This window comes from Panthera pardus, unplaced genomic scaffold (assembly GCF_024362965.1).
Source record: "Panthera pardus isolate Hobbes unplaced genomic scaffold, ASM2436296v1 HiC_scaffold_12, whole genome shotgun sequence".
Classification (NCBI taxonomy): domain Eukaryota; kingdom Metazoa; phylum Chordata; class Mammalia; order Carnivora; family Felidae; genus Panthera; species Panthera pardus.
This window is the reverse complement of record NW_026526677.1, coordinates 18,456,760-18,471,418: the sequence shown is the minus strand read 5'-3', so window position 1 is coordinate 18,471,418 and position 14,659 is coordinate 18,456,760. Positions and strand designations below refer to the sequence as shown.

Sequence of the window (14,659 nt, the reverse complement as noted above, 5' to 3'; positions counted from 1 at the left end):
CCGGGATGCGGTCCAGATGCAAAGCCACAGTTATCGGGGTAAAGAGGTCATGATGGAATTGAGGGAAGTTAGTAAGGGAGATGTTCCCATCCTCCCCAGTCCTCGGAAGGCCTTGGAGAAGCCAAAGGTGAGAGTGGAAGCCAGTGGTCCAGGTGAGCTCCGTTAACCTCCTGCCCACCCCCAGGGTGATTTGGGGGAAGATCTGGGTACTAGTCACAGCTCTGCTCCACTGTGTGACCCTGGACAAGTTGCAGGACCACACTAAACCTCTATAAGGAGGGTCAGTATCGTCTGCTGCGAGCGAGGGTCAACAGGTCAGCTCTGCAAAGGCTAGAAGGGGCTTAAAGGCGACTGAGTGCTTGGCAGAATCTGTACCCCAAAGTTCCTGCCAAGTGCTTGTGAGAATCTGCCCAACTGTGTCTGGGGGATTGGGGCAAACGGCCTCCACCGTGGCCCCTGCTGCCTCGGGCTGCCCCGGGCCGGCTGTGATGGGTCAGAGTGTCTTAGTCTGCTGAGTTGAAATGTACTTTCTTGTACCCTTCATCTGCTTGCCCCTAATCTGCTTTGTGGGCCTGCAGAGAAGAAGCATCACCCCCTTCCCTCCAGGCTGCTGTCCCACATCCTTGTCCCTCGTCACACACCTCCCCTCTGCTGCCGAGAGCTCATGGCTACCTCTGCCTCCCTCTAAGGATGCAGGTCTTAGTGGACTCTTGACTTCTTGTTCCCTTGACCTTCCTCTGGGGGGACTCTAGCCTGAACTTGGCACTTTTATAGTTCAGCCCTCAGAGCCAAGGCCAGAGCTCCGGCCGTGTTCTGACTCCAGCCAAGGTGGGCAGGACCATCACCTCCCTCAGTCCAGACCTTTTATTTCTATTCCTGCAGCCGAGATGGCATTGGGTCCAATGATTTCTGCATCCCGGTTGGATTCAAGCTCCCATCTTTTCGTTGACGAGGTAGAAAAGGGATGCACTCTTGCCATCTACATCACATTTTCCATCTGGTATTTATAAATCATGGTGCAGTTTAATGCAGGAGGGAGAGCATAGCTTTGGCAGTAGATGAACTTGAGAGCTATTGTTTAGCTACTTACTGGTTTGGGCAAATGAACTCTATTACTCTCCTGTTATGTGAAGATAGTCATTGTAATTGCAGGCTTCATGGTCAAGATTAGATGAGATGATGGCTATCAGGTATGTAGCCCACCCCCTGGGAAGGAGTCCACATTCCAGAAAGGGTGGGTATCATTACCGGTGCCATCTGAACCCCTGAACTGTTCATTTTTCTGCAGTTCTGACAGATGGGGTGTAAGCCTTGGGTTTCAGCCCAGGATGGGGCACCAGCCCCCATGCCTCTTCTCCCCCCTGGCTTCCCCCTCACTCTCTGGCTGGGACACGTATGTGAGGGGACAGGATGACAGGTTCTCACCACCCCAGCTTCCTGCTCACTCAGCCCAATGTCTGCCAGAACTTTCTGGCCTCAAGCCAGCCCTGTGTCCACATGTGACTCATGACAGCAACCTGGTCTTTTTCTGCCATCGAGGATACTTTCCATCCCAAACCTTTTCCTTCCTTTCTTTTTCAAGTTGTTTTAAATTTACACAAGAAGGTTCACCCCTGGCCCATACACAACTTCTTCCCTGAAAGGAGACAAAGCCAGGGAAGCCTCTCTCTGGGACGCGCTCCATACACAGTTGGCTACGAGAGCCAGGCCAGGCACACCGTCCGCTCTGGGGGGGCGACTGCTCCTTGACATCGTGGGGAGGCACTTAACAAGTCTTTGTTTTCCTCATCTAAAGATGGAGCCAGTCTTTTCTGCTGCTTTTCTGTTCATGCAGCAAAACCGAGCAGAACATGCTCTTTAGGAGGATTTATTTATTTTTTTAATGACACAGACTCACATTGTGAATCACAGCTGAAGCACTTTCAAATATGCAGGTGTGGTAAGGAGGGAGGAAGCAGGAACACCATTTTCAGACGCATGTCAGCAACAGAGGGAGGGAAATGACTTGCCCAAGGTCACACAGCTGTGGTGTGTTAGAGATGGGCCTGATCTGGTGATCTGCTGCTGCACCCAGCTGTCTCTTTTATTAGTTAAAAGCGTGAAATGATAGATTTTAATTAATGGCCTAAAAATAAAGGGAAGAGTCCAAATCGGCTGGCAGTGCTGTCTGTTAGCTGGGAGTAGCTTAACGACCTGTGCAGACAGAGCTGCTGATGTGAGAAGAAATGAATGATGCCATCCCCTGTGCTTTGGGGCCCGCCAGAGTGTCCCCATTCCTGGGGAAGGGTAGGGTTATGTTATGAAAGGAAGGCACAGTGGGATCGAGGAAGGAGATTGCACTCTGGACTCTGAAACCTTTTTTTTTTTTTTTTTTTTCAACAGACTTTATTTTCTAGGGCAGTGTTAGGTTCACAGCAACACTGAGGGAAAGCACAAAGAGTTCTCATATTCCCCCTCTTTGCACACGTACAACCTCCCCACTACTGACAACCCCATACCACAGTGGTACCTGCATTACATCGATGGACCTCCGTTGACACGTTATTATCACCCAAAGCCCATAGTTGGCATTACAGTTCTGCTGGTGTCATGCATTCATTCGGTGGGTTTGGTCAAATGTAGAATGACACGTATCCACCACTATGGTATCTTACGGAATGGCTTCACCGCCCTACAGATCCTCTGTGCTCTGCCCATTCATCCTTCTTTCCCCTCGAAGCCATTGATCTTTTTACTGTCTCCACAGTTTTGCCTTTTCCAGAATGTCCTACCGTTGGAATCATACAGGATGTCGCCTTCTCAGATTGGCTTTTTTCACTCTGAAATACGCGTGTGAGCTTCCCCCATGTCTTCTCATGACTTGGTAGCTCATTCCCCCCCCCCCATTTTTTTTTTTTATTTTGGTAAATACAGATAACATAAAATGTACTGTTTTGACCATTTTGAAGTGTGCCCTTCAGTGGTATGAAATACATTCACACTGTCGTGCAGCCACCCCCACGATCTATCCCTTAACTCGTCTCATCCTTTGAAGCTGAAACTCTACACCCATTAAACACTAACTCCCCATTCCCCTTTCCTCCCAGCCCCTTGCTACCCCACTCTTCTTTCTGTCTCTGTGAGTTTGACTACTCTGAGTACCTTATTATGTGAATGGAATCATACAGCATTTGTCTTTTGGGGTTATTTTGGGTTTTGTGTGTCTGTGTGTGTCCCCAGCGTATTTCGCTTCGTGTAATGCCCTCCGTGTTGTAGCAGGTGTCAGACTTTCCTTTGTAACGTTGAATAATATTTCAGTATCTGGATGCACCTGAGTTTATTTATCCGTTCACCTCCTGAAGGACATTTGGTTGCTTCCGAGTTTTGGCAGTTATGAACAAAAGCTGCTCTGAGCCTCCGTATGTAGCTTTTGGTCACAGTTTTCTTTTCTTTGTTTGGTTTTGGTATTAGGTTACTGCTGGCTTCATAGAATGAGTTAGCATGCATTCCGTCTGCTTTTATCTTCTAGAAGAAACTGTTGAGAACTGGTACAGTTCCTTCCTCATATGTTTGGTAGAATTCACCAGTGAATGCATCTGGCCTGTGTTCTGTTTTGGAAGGTTATTAATTATGGATTCAATTTATTTAGTAGATATAGGCCTATTTAGGTGGTCTGTTCTTGTAGGAGTTTGGGCAGGTTGTGTCTTTCCAGGACTTGGTCTCTTTCATCTAAGTTACTGAATTTATGGACCCAGAATTATTAACCATATTCTTTTCTTATCCTTCTAATGTTCATGGGAACTAAGGTGATGTCCCCTCTTCCATAATTTTATAATTTGTATCATCTCTCTTTTTTTCTTCGCCTGGCTAGAGGCTTGCCAATTTTATCGGTCTGCTCAGAGAACCAGCTCTTGGTTTTATTTTCTCTGTTGATTTCCTGTTCTGTGGAGCCCATGTTTTGGTGGTGGATCTATCGCTGTCTGAGGGATTGTGACGTAAACCCCGTCCGTTCTCTGATTCTCAGTCTCCATATCTGCAGAATGGCTATGGTGACAGCAATACCTGATGGCAAATGGCAAAGGTGAGCCCACATTCATTGACTCAACAAGTATGTATTGAGCCCCTATTGTGTACTAGGTACTGCTGTACGTGCTGGGAATATTGTAGTGAACAAAACAGCAAAGTCTCTGCCCTCGTGGAGCTTGTTTTCCTTTTGGGGACAGAGAGAGAGAGAGACCAAACAAATAAACCGAATGTCAGGCAATATCAGGTGCAGGAAGGGACGGGGAGCGGCCAAGGGTTTGCTGTTTTGGCTAAGAGGCACTTGGAAGGCCTTTTCTGAGCAGATGTCATTTGAGCAGAGACCTGAAGGTAGTGAAGCCCTGATTTCGTCTGCAGGAAGAGCCTTCCTGGTGAAAGGAATGGCAAAAGTAAGGGCCATTAGGCATGTGGGAGTGTCAGCAAGGAGGCCAGGGTGCTAGAGTGAGGGTGGCATGGAAGGAGAGGAGCTGCCAGCCAGGGTGAGGGCTTTGGATTTTGATTCTAAGTGTGATGGGAAGCCAGTAAACACGGAAGAGACGGTGAAATTTACATGTTACCAAGACCACTCTGGCTGCTGGGTAGAGAACAGGCTGTAGGGGACAGGGAGACCAGCATGGAGGCTGATGTCAGAATCCAGGCACAAGATGAAGTGGTCGGGAAAGACCAAATGGTGCTTAGAAGCCCAAACATTCAGGATCTATTTTGAAAGTAGAGCTGGGGCGCCTGGGTGGCTCAGTTGGTTAAGCATCCGACTTTGGCTCAGGTCATGATCTTGCGGTTCATGGGTTCAAGCTTTGCACCGGGCTCTGTGCTGACAGCTCAGAGCCTGGAGCCTGCTTCAGATTCCGTGTCTCCCTCTCTCTCTGCCCCCTCTGTGAGTCAGAGAGACTCACACTCTGTGTCTCTCAAAAAAATAAACAAACATTAAAAAACACTAACAACAACACCAACAACACCAACGACAAAAAGCTGACAGCTGACAGAGTCACTAATGGGTTGGATGGGGTAGGGGAAGAGTCAAGGATGACCAGAGACCAGATGCCTGTAGACAGGAGCCTGGGTGGGCTAGGCTTTGGTGGACAGGGAGGGAAACCTACTGAGTTCTGTTTTGGGGCATTTTAAGTTGAGATATTTAGTAGCCATCCAAAGGGAGTTGGCAAGAAGTGGATGGATTGACAAACCTGAAGTTCAGGGGTGAGGTCGAGGTTGGAGAGACAAATTTGTAAGTCATAGTTTATAGAGAGTATTTCAAACCCTGGGCCTTCAGGAGATCATCTAGGGAGTGATGGAGTGTAGATGGAGAAGATGATGGGGGATGCAGGGTCTTTGGAGACCTGGGGAAGGTGCCCACTGGTGGCTACCTGGAGCTGCCCAGGGGCAGCCCATCCTGGACGCTGGGGAAGACAGATCTTATTTTCACAGTGTGCTGGGAGCTGTTGAGTGGCACGGAATGAGGATGAGAAGCCAGCTCCAAGAGCAAGCCCTGGGTGCCTGCTCTGAAGGAAAGCACTGTAAAACTGTCAGTGCCTGACATAAAATATAACAGGTGCAGCAGGTCTGTTATATTTATATATTATAAGTTATAATATATAATTATATAAAAATTATATAATAAAAATTATAAAAATTATATAAAATATATAATATATAAATTATAATATATAATTATAATATAATATATATTATAAATTATATATATTTATATATTAACAGGTACAGCAGGTCTGCCTAGGGTACTTGACATTCAAGGAAGATGGTATTCTGATACCTGCCTCCTCTATGCAACGAAATTATTTTTGGCACTAATGATGAAATAAAATCAATTCTAACAATGGCCAGAAAAGAAACACAGATGGCAAAACTTACCTTTCAGAGAACTTCATATGTGTAACCAAGCCAGTTGACAAACATCTTAGCACAGAAAATGAAAAAGTCATGGGTTCACACTTTTTAGTTACATTAATGGGTATTTCGGAAAAAGAAAGAAATGCTTGAGGAAAGTTCCAAAAAAGCAAACTCCACACGGTTTGGAGAATGGCTTGGATTCTGAATCCTTATTCTTGAAATGGACATGCTTCGCGGAGTCCATTTGCATTGGGTCTGGCTACATAAGTGGTATTCTTTGAACTAGCTTCCGTGTAGTACAATGTTTATTAAACTTTAAGTAATAAAAGTTTGCTCTTGTGAAGCTTACATACATATTACTAAAACTCGCCTAGGACACTGATGAAAGATATCGAAGGCAACACAAACAAATGGAAAGATATACCATGCTCATGGATTGGTAGAATTAATGTTATTAAGATGTCCATACTACCCAAGGCAGTCTACAGATTTAATGCAATCTCTATCAAAATACCAATAGTGTTTTTCACAGAACTAGAACAAATAATTCTAAAATTTGTATGGGACCACGAAAGACCCTCAAACTGCCAAAGCAATCTTAGGAAAGAACAAACTGGAGGTATCACAGTCCTAGGTTTCAAGGTATACTTTAAAACCATAGTTAAAAAAGTATGGTACTGGCACAAAAATAGACAAATAAATAGATCAATGGAACAGAATAGAGAGCCTGAAAATAAACCCACACTCATGTGGTCAATTAATCTATGACAAAGGAGGCACGAATATACAATGGGAAAAAGACAGTCTCTTCAATAAATAATGCTGGGAAAACTGAACAATTACATGCAAAAGAATGAAACTGGACCACTTTCTTATGCCACACACAAAGATAAACTCAAAAGGGATCAGAGACCTAAACGTGAGACCTGAAATCATAAAACTAGAGGAAAACATAGGCAGTGATCTATCTGATATCAGCCTTACCAACTTTTTTATGGATATGTCCCCTCAGGTAGGGGGGAAAAAAACCAAAAATAGATTATTGGGACTACATGAAAATAAAAAGCTTTTGCACAGCAAAGAAAACCATCAGTAAAATGACAAGGCAGCCTACTGAATGAGAAAAGATATTTGCAGATTACATACAGTAAAACCTTGGATTGTGAGTAACTTGTTCTGTGAGAGTTCTGCAAGACGAGCAAACATTAATAATAAATTTTAACTTGATAAACGAGCGACGCCTTGCAGTACAAGTAGTACATGACGCCAGATGTCACATGATCACAAATGAGCCAACGGTTCTTGACATTCAGTTTGATATACAAGTGCCATGGATCATAAGCATGTTTCTGGAATGAATTATGCTCGCACACCAAGGTTTTACTGTATTTGATAAAGGGTTAATATCCAAAATATATAAAGAATTTATAAAAGTGGACACCAGAAAAGCAAATATTCTGGGCAGAGGACCTGAGCAGGCATTTTTCCAAAGAAGACATACAGGTGACCAATGGACACATGGGGATATGGAGAAAAAGGGAACTCTCATGCACTATTGGTGGGAATGCAAACTGGTGCAGCCATTGTGGAAAACAGTATGGAGGTTCCTCAGAAAGTTATTAATGGAAATACCTTATGATCCAGTAATTCCGCTACTGTGTATTTGCCCAAAGAAAACACAACACTAACTTGAAAAGGTATATGTATCTATGTTTACTGCAGCATTATTTACTATAGCCAAGGTATGTATGGAGGCAACCCAAGTGTCTGCTGACTGACGAATGGATATAGAGGATGTGGTAATATATATATGTGTGTGTGTGTGTGTGTGTGTGTGTGTGTGTATGTAGTATGGATATGTATATACTACATACACACACACACACACACACACACACACACATACATACAATGGAATATCACTCAGCCATAAAAAGAATGAGATCTTGCCATCTGCAACAACATGGACGGACCTAGAGGATACCACGCTAAGTGCAATAAGTCAGAGGGAGGTAAACACCACCTGGTCTCTCTTATATGCAGAGTCTAGAAGACAAAACAGATGAACGAACAAATAAACAAAAAACAGAAACAGACTCAAATACAGAGAACAAACTAGAGATTGCCAGAAGGGAGGAGTTAGGGGGAATGGGCAAAATAGGTGAAGGGGATTTAGGGGTACAAATTTCCAGTTATTAAAAAAAAAAAATAAGTTACGGGGATGAAAAGTAATGAGTAAAACTTCTTGGGAAAGAAAAGGAACTCAGCAGGACTGCCGCAGTTGTTTAGAACCTCAAAGACTTTTTTCCAAGGCAGAGCGATTTATCACTGACATTATTTAGAATGATCCGCTTTTAGTCAGTTTCATGTTTGTTTTTAAATACCCTACAGACAGCTCATCCCCTAATTGCCTACACCCTGCACCCACCTCTCCCACTGCCCCACCCTTGGGACACCATAGGGAGATGTTTCCAGAGAAGGTGTTGCAGGGTGTGGGGGTTGGGAGAGGCGGAGGAGACAGAACATTCTCAGAAGATCCTTTGGAGGAGACGCTGTGGCTGGTCCTGCTGTATGACCAGCAGTATCCAGGTGGGAGAGGGGCAGACAGGCCTTCTAATGTCCAGGATACGCTGAGGCGGGAGGCAGGACAGAACCTGAGTCCATAGGTTTATTTGGCTGGAGTTCTGAAAGCCATCCGGATCCTGAGAACCGTCTGTGTATGGTGTCTAGTGTGCGGGAGAGTCGGGCACCGAAAACTCCATCCTTATGGTGACAGTTTGCCCCGGTTGGATGTGAGCCTGCATCCCTCCTGGGGACACGGCCGGCCCTGCTCAGTGGGATCCCTGCCCTCCCTCCCTCACTCTCCTTCTCTTTCTCTCCCTCGGAGCAGTCTGCGGAGGCAGCCTTCTAATGAAAAATCTCGTAACTACCAAGAGATAAAAATCCGAGGCTTTTGGTTTTTATTTCTGCCGAGACTCCCCGGAGAGCCTTTTAGGTAGAAAATGTCCCTTTGGAGCTGAGATTTTCTCCCAGACTTCAAAGACAGGGCTTCTTAGGAACACAACATCTGTTTAAACTGAACTTGAACCAAGAGGCAAGTGTGTCCCATGAGAGAGAGCTGGGGCAGAGCCGGGGGTACAGAATCTGCTTTCTGTCTCTGGGAGAAGCTCCCCAGGCCTGTCCCCTGTGTGCTGTAGTGTGTCCGCGTGCTGGGGAGCAGGGGACCTCAGACCAGAGGCCGGGCGTTGTGCTGCCTGCTCTCCAAACAGCACCCACGCCTTCCCTGTGGAAGCCTCCCCACCCAGGAGGTATCGAGGAGCCCTGGGGGCTGTAGAGCTGGCTCCTGTGGCCTGGGAGGTCCCCTGGCTCTCAGAAATCCTCCTCTCCTTTCCTCCCCTCATCACCTCTTTCCCTCCCTCTGTCATTCACTAAGCATCCACTCCAATATAGAGATGAAAAATTCCCAGCCCTCGGCTTCAGTGAGCTTGAAATCTGATCGAACCACCCGATTACCCTCAAAGATAAGAAAAGTCGAACGCTTTGTGTACATGCACATGCTGTTATTGTTAAGACAATAAAACGACGTTACAGAGCTTGGGAAAGGAGGGAAGAGAAATCATCCAGTCCCCCTCTCAGGGACAAGGGGTCCATTTGTTTCCTGCTTTTGTTCACGCTCAGGCGTGTGTTCAGCAGAGGGGCCTCCAGAAAGCCGGTCAGCTGGGCTTTCCTGCTTTTCTTCGCTCTCCATCGCCCTGCTGCACAACAGCTCTGTGGACTTGGCCCTGGACAGCCCCGGGCTAGGGGCCCCTGGCTTGCTTCCGTTGGCCTTGCTTCCACAGGAGCTGCCTGCCTCCTGGAAGGGGTTCCTGGGTCTAGCAAATAAAGCGACAGGCCGCCCAGTTACTTCGAACTTCCAATAGACAATGAAGAATTTTTTGGTTTAAGTTTATCCCATCAATAGTAGCCAAACGTAATATTTGGGGCATAAGCTAAAAAAAAATTACTTGTTGTTTACGTGAAATTCAAACTTACCGGAGCACCCTGTATTTTTTTAATCTGCTGACTCTATACCTGGAGTGTCTTTGCGTGTTCGTAGTCAATGCTGCTTTCTTTGATACAGACAGAACTATCTGGCCGGTATGTTTTCTTTCCCACTTCATGGAAAAGAAGCTTGAATCTGTCCCTTCTCTTGAGCCCAAGGAGCTGCTGCGACAGACCCTACCAATGTCTTCAGCAGTGATGCATATAAGCATTTCCTTCTCCCTGCCGTATCTGGGGAAGCAAATGGGGTTGAGGGTGTTGACCCAGGGCTGCAAACCCACACAGGTTTATGGCATCTTTCTCTCCATCAGCGAACTTATTTTTTATTCTGAGGCAGCTTCAGGGTGATAAAAATATAAATCTGAACGGCAGACAGTATAAAACACAAAGTGATTGACTGCAGAGTGGAAAGACCGTGTTGCCTTGTGGTTAAATGGATTTTCTGTTTAACTGAGGGTTAAGTAGAAAACTCGTTGTGATTCAACCTCTGTTGTTGCAAATCTTTCTAAAATGTATTAGCCTGCTCCCTGGTTTTCCTAAGTGCACCATAATGACCATAATTGAATCTCTTTGCTGGCAGAGCATCCTGTGGGGCGTCGGGACCCGCCGTTGTAAATGTCAGTCCTCCCCATGCAGCCAGTACTTGGGCTTCAGAGCCTGCGGTGTGGTTGTGTGCTCTGGTCCATCACGTTCACTGCCAACCCCTTCTTCCGGCCGCCTGGGCTGGGTGGGGCTCAGGAAGGCACCATTTTACAGATGTGGAAGTTGAGTCTGCCCGGTAAAGGACTTGGTCCAAGTCACTCCAGCTAGTGGAGGAGCTCGTCCTGGAGTCAACAGAAATGGCTGTGGTGATTTGGCCCAGATTCGAATCCTGGCCTGGAAGAAGACCATTAAGTTCCATGAGCCTCAGTTTCTTCACCTGTGAATTGGGCATAATAACCTTTCCTGGCAGAGCTGCTTTTGAGATTCAGTGAGTTAATGATGTAGGTGGGCTGCACACCAGGCCCTTTTATATATATATATATACACACACACACACATATAAAATAATATATATCTATATATAATAAATGTATCAATATAAATAAATATATTAATATAATATAAATACAAACAAGTTATAATGAGTATAACTAAATAAAACAAATATAAGTATATTAATATATTTAATAAATATGTATGTATTTTTTAATGGCACATAAAATCCCCTCCTGTCAGATTATCAAACGTACCCTGATCCTGAGATCCCGCACCCAGCTTCTTTCTACTTTGCTGACCTCCCTCCTGGGTGCACTAGTGGTTTTGTGTATAGACTCCAGGGCCGGAAGGTTGCGTGGGACTCCTGACTCCGCCCCGGTTCCCTATGAGACGATATTTCTGGGCCTCCATTTTCCCATCTGTAAAATGGGGATCATCACAGTCACGTGCCTTCTAGGGCTGCCAGGAGGATCAAAAGCAAAGGGAGCCCATCCCTCAGGCAAGTGCTAGGCAAAAGTTTGCCACTGTCATTCTGGGCCTTGGTTAGGTGAGTCCAGACTGACCAAGCTTTCCTGGGTTTGGTTCATAGCCTGAGCGTGTTAACAGGACTGGGCTTTGGGCCGCAGGAGTTTGCACTGTCCGTTGAGGAGGGAGAACCACTCCCCCCCCGACACACACACCTTGAGCCTGCTTCCTGCCACTGTCTGTCCGCTTACCCTTCCCTGGGGTGCTCAGAAAAGATGCTGAGAGGGGACTGTGGGTACCTTACGAGGGGCCCTGGTTGTTGGATGGATGACTTCTACCCTGACAGGGACCCCTGCCCAGGGGACGCTGGCCCTCCAATAGCCTATCTGTCTGGGACCTTCTGTGCTCCCTCTCCATATGTCATACATTTCTAACATTTCAAGGAGGCATTTGTCATCTCCTAGGCTAGGGATCCCCTTGGAGCACAGAGGCCTCTCTGTGTGTGACCTCTGGACCCTCCATGGGCGTTCGGGTGTTCAAGGTGGGGGGAATGGGGAGGACCCTTTGTCAAGTCAAACCCTGGCTGGCCAATGCGGCCACCTGTTCTGGCCTCCGGGCTGCTGGATCAACAGCTCCCAGGTCTTGTAGGCAAAGCTACTTCAGCTCTGGAGTGACCAGCCCCACCCCCTGCTGAGCCCTGCGCTTCCTCTTTGGGTCACCCGCTTCTGGGCACCCTCTGGACTGCTGTGGGGGGGGGGGCGAGGTGCAGCTAAATAAATAGTCACCCTGCTATTCTAGCACAGGAACGACAGCCTGTGTGCAGAGCCCCTGGGTAGACTGGTTTATTTATGCATTTATCTTTAATGGGAAGCCTACGAGAACTTGCGTGGTTTGTGAATATTTACAGGCACATTACCTACAGAGAGGAAATGAATTCATTCTCTCTCCTCTCTGGCTGCTAACAGATCACGCTGTGGTTCCCCGCCGCCTGCCTCCCACAGCCCTCCTTTTTCTTTCTTGAAACTCCTTGTGGTCTTTCTGCAAGCTCCAGAAGAGGAGGCTGGGCAAAGGTGTCCGTGTAATTTACCATGCATTTATTGAGCACCTACTGTATTTGAGCCCTGGTTGAGGTGCTGGGGGGGTGGGCGGGGAGCACCACGTCTCCCCATGAAGGGGGTGCATGGACCAAGAACAATGGAGCTCTACTGGAGGAACCAGTTGCTTTAAGACCTGCAGGGGGTTGGGGCGTGGCGTATGATGGGCTCTCTGGGGGAAGGCCAGGCACAGGGACTGCCACTCGTCCTGAGCCTTGAAGGAATTTGTCCCCCTGCAGAAACGGTAACCCAGGTGGAGGGAGGGGCACCAAGCCGAGCAGGTGTGAACCAAGGGACCTCCTGGCGGCATGGAGTCTTCTAGCACTGAGGAAGGGGGAGGAGGAAGAGCTAGAACTGTGGGCTGGGCCGTATCATTTCTGGTTTTGAGCCAGAGGAGGAGGCCACCACAGACAGAAGAGATGGCCCAGGGTCACCCAGGTGCCTTAGCTATCTGGGCTGCGAGGCCCTCCTGTGGTAAGGGACTGAGTGGGCAAACCATGGCCTCTCTTACGGAGAGAGGGCACTTTCTCCCTCATCTCCTCTTTGCTTGAGGCCGGGAGGGGCGAACGTGAGGCAGATGCAGTCTCTCCTCCATCCCCTTTTCACGGCAGACATCACTGATCAACCGTGGCACCTTCATGGGACCCCAGATCCAGGCGAGGTGGGCGCTACCGATCAATGGAAACCAGCCCTCAGAAGGGAGGTGGGGGCCCTGCGGTGGATGGCCGGGCCTCGCGTCAGCCTCGGCAGTGTGTCTGTGATGAAGAACTCACATCTCCTCTCCGGGCCTCAGTTTTCTCACCTGTGGGATGGGGGAGAGGGAAGGCCCACTTGGTCTCTGAGGATGTTTTCCGTGCCAGCCGCCCAGCGTTTGTCAGTCCACTCCTTTGTCCGCTCTTTTCCACGAAGCATCACCGTGCACCCCCTAGGAATCCACTGGGAATACATTCCTGGGAGTATACTGGCGAACCAGGCAGCTGAGACTTTCCCTCAGTCCTGTGGTCTGTGGTTCTCAGAATCCTCACTGCTGAGGTCAGCTTGACCAAGGGCAGGGCTGCTCTTGACTGTCCCAAAGAGATGGCAGTGGCCGCCTGTCCAGTGGCCAGAGGGCATGGGAGACACTTGGGGGTCCCTGGGCCCACACACCAGACATCCTTGCAGAGGTCGACTGGATGCCATCAGGTCAAGTCTGGGCAGTGTGAGGCTCAGCCCAGGCTCCAGGTCCTTCTGAGCCAAGGGAGGACCTGGTCTGGCCACTGTGGGCCTTGCCGTGGCTGCAGACCGAGTGTGTCTGTCTTGGGAGCCCAGGGACTGACCCCTGGGCTCTTCTCGGCAGAGAGAAGCCTCCTTTGTGCTCACTTTGCTTCCAGCTTTGTTCCTCCTCAACCCTCTTCCTTCCCACCTCAGTGTCCCTTTTGGCTATGTCCTCAGTTTGCCCCAGCTCATGCGACGTAAGACCAGCCCTTTCCCCCCAGGATTCTGAAATGGGGCGAGGGAGAGAGTAGAAATTTCAGAACTGTCTAGAGCCTCCTCGGGCCTGGCCGTCCTAAGAAAAAGCACTGTGCCCTTTTTGTATTCGGCGAGGGCTCCTCTTTGACCTGCTGTGGGCAGGAGGGAATGGGCAAGCCAGCTGGGTCAGATCCGGAGAAGGGTTAATGGAGGGCAGTGACCTTCCTAGGCTGGGAGCCTTTGGGATCAGGGCTGTGGCTAAAATCAGTCCCCCTAGGGAGCGAACAGGGCACGCCTCGTTAAGACCCAGGCTGCCTTCAACAGCTTCGGAGGGCACACGCACGCCTCCTGCACCCTCAGCCTTCATGCTCACCTTCCTGTGCACCTGCCAACCCACCTACCTACTCACACTCCTGCACACGCCCATCCGTGCAACACTTTCACATCCCTGCACATACCTCCCCCCACACCCACCCCCGCTCCCACTTACCACCCACGTGTCCTCCCTGCCTCTCCCCACCATTCCCCCCAAACCCCCACACACGCACACAGGGGCTGCAGCCAGACTTTTGGATGGTCTTGCTTATTCTTCAACTCTAGGCCTGCAGAACCTGGATTATCTGCGACCCTTTTACCCAGATGCTGAACCCAGCAAGGGCTCCGGGGAGAGTGGGAAGGTTGAGTCAGGGAATAATCTTGAGCCCTGTGCCAATGCCCTCTGAAGCTGGGTGTGTTTCCTGACTCCTCCTGTTTCTTCCATGCATCCA

General features: G+C 48.3%; 1 protein-coding gene across 5 annotated transcripts in view; it reads left to right on the top strand.

Annotated features, from left to right (window-relative positions):
* The window catches only part of TSPAN18 (tetraspanin 18), a 185,895-nt gene that overhangs the window by 37,836 nt on the left and 133,400 nt on the right, over positions 1–14,659 (top strand). The window lies entirely within an intron of this gene.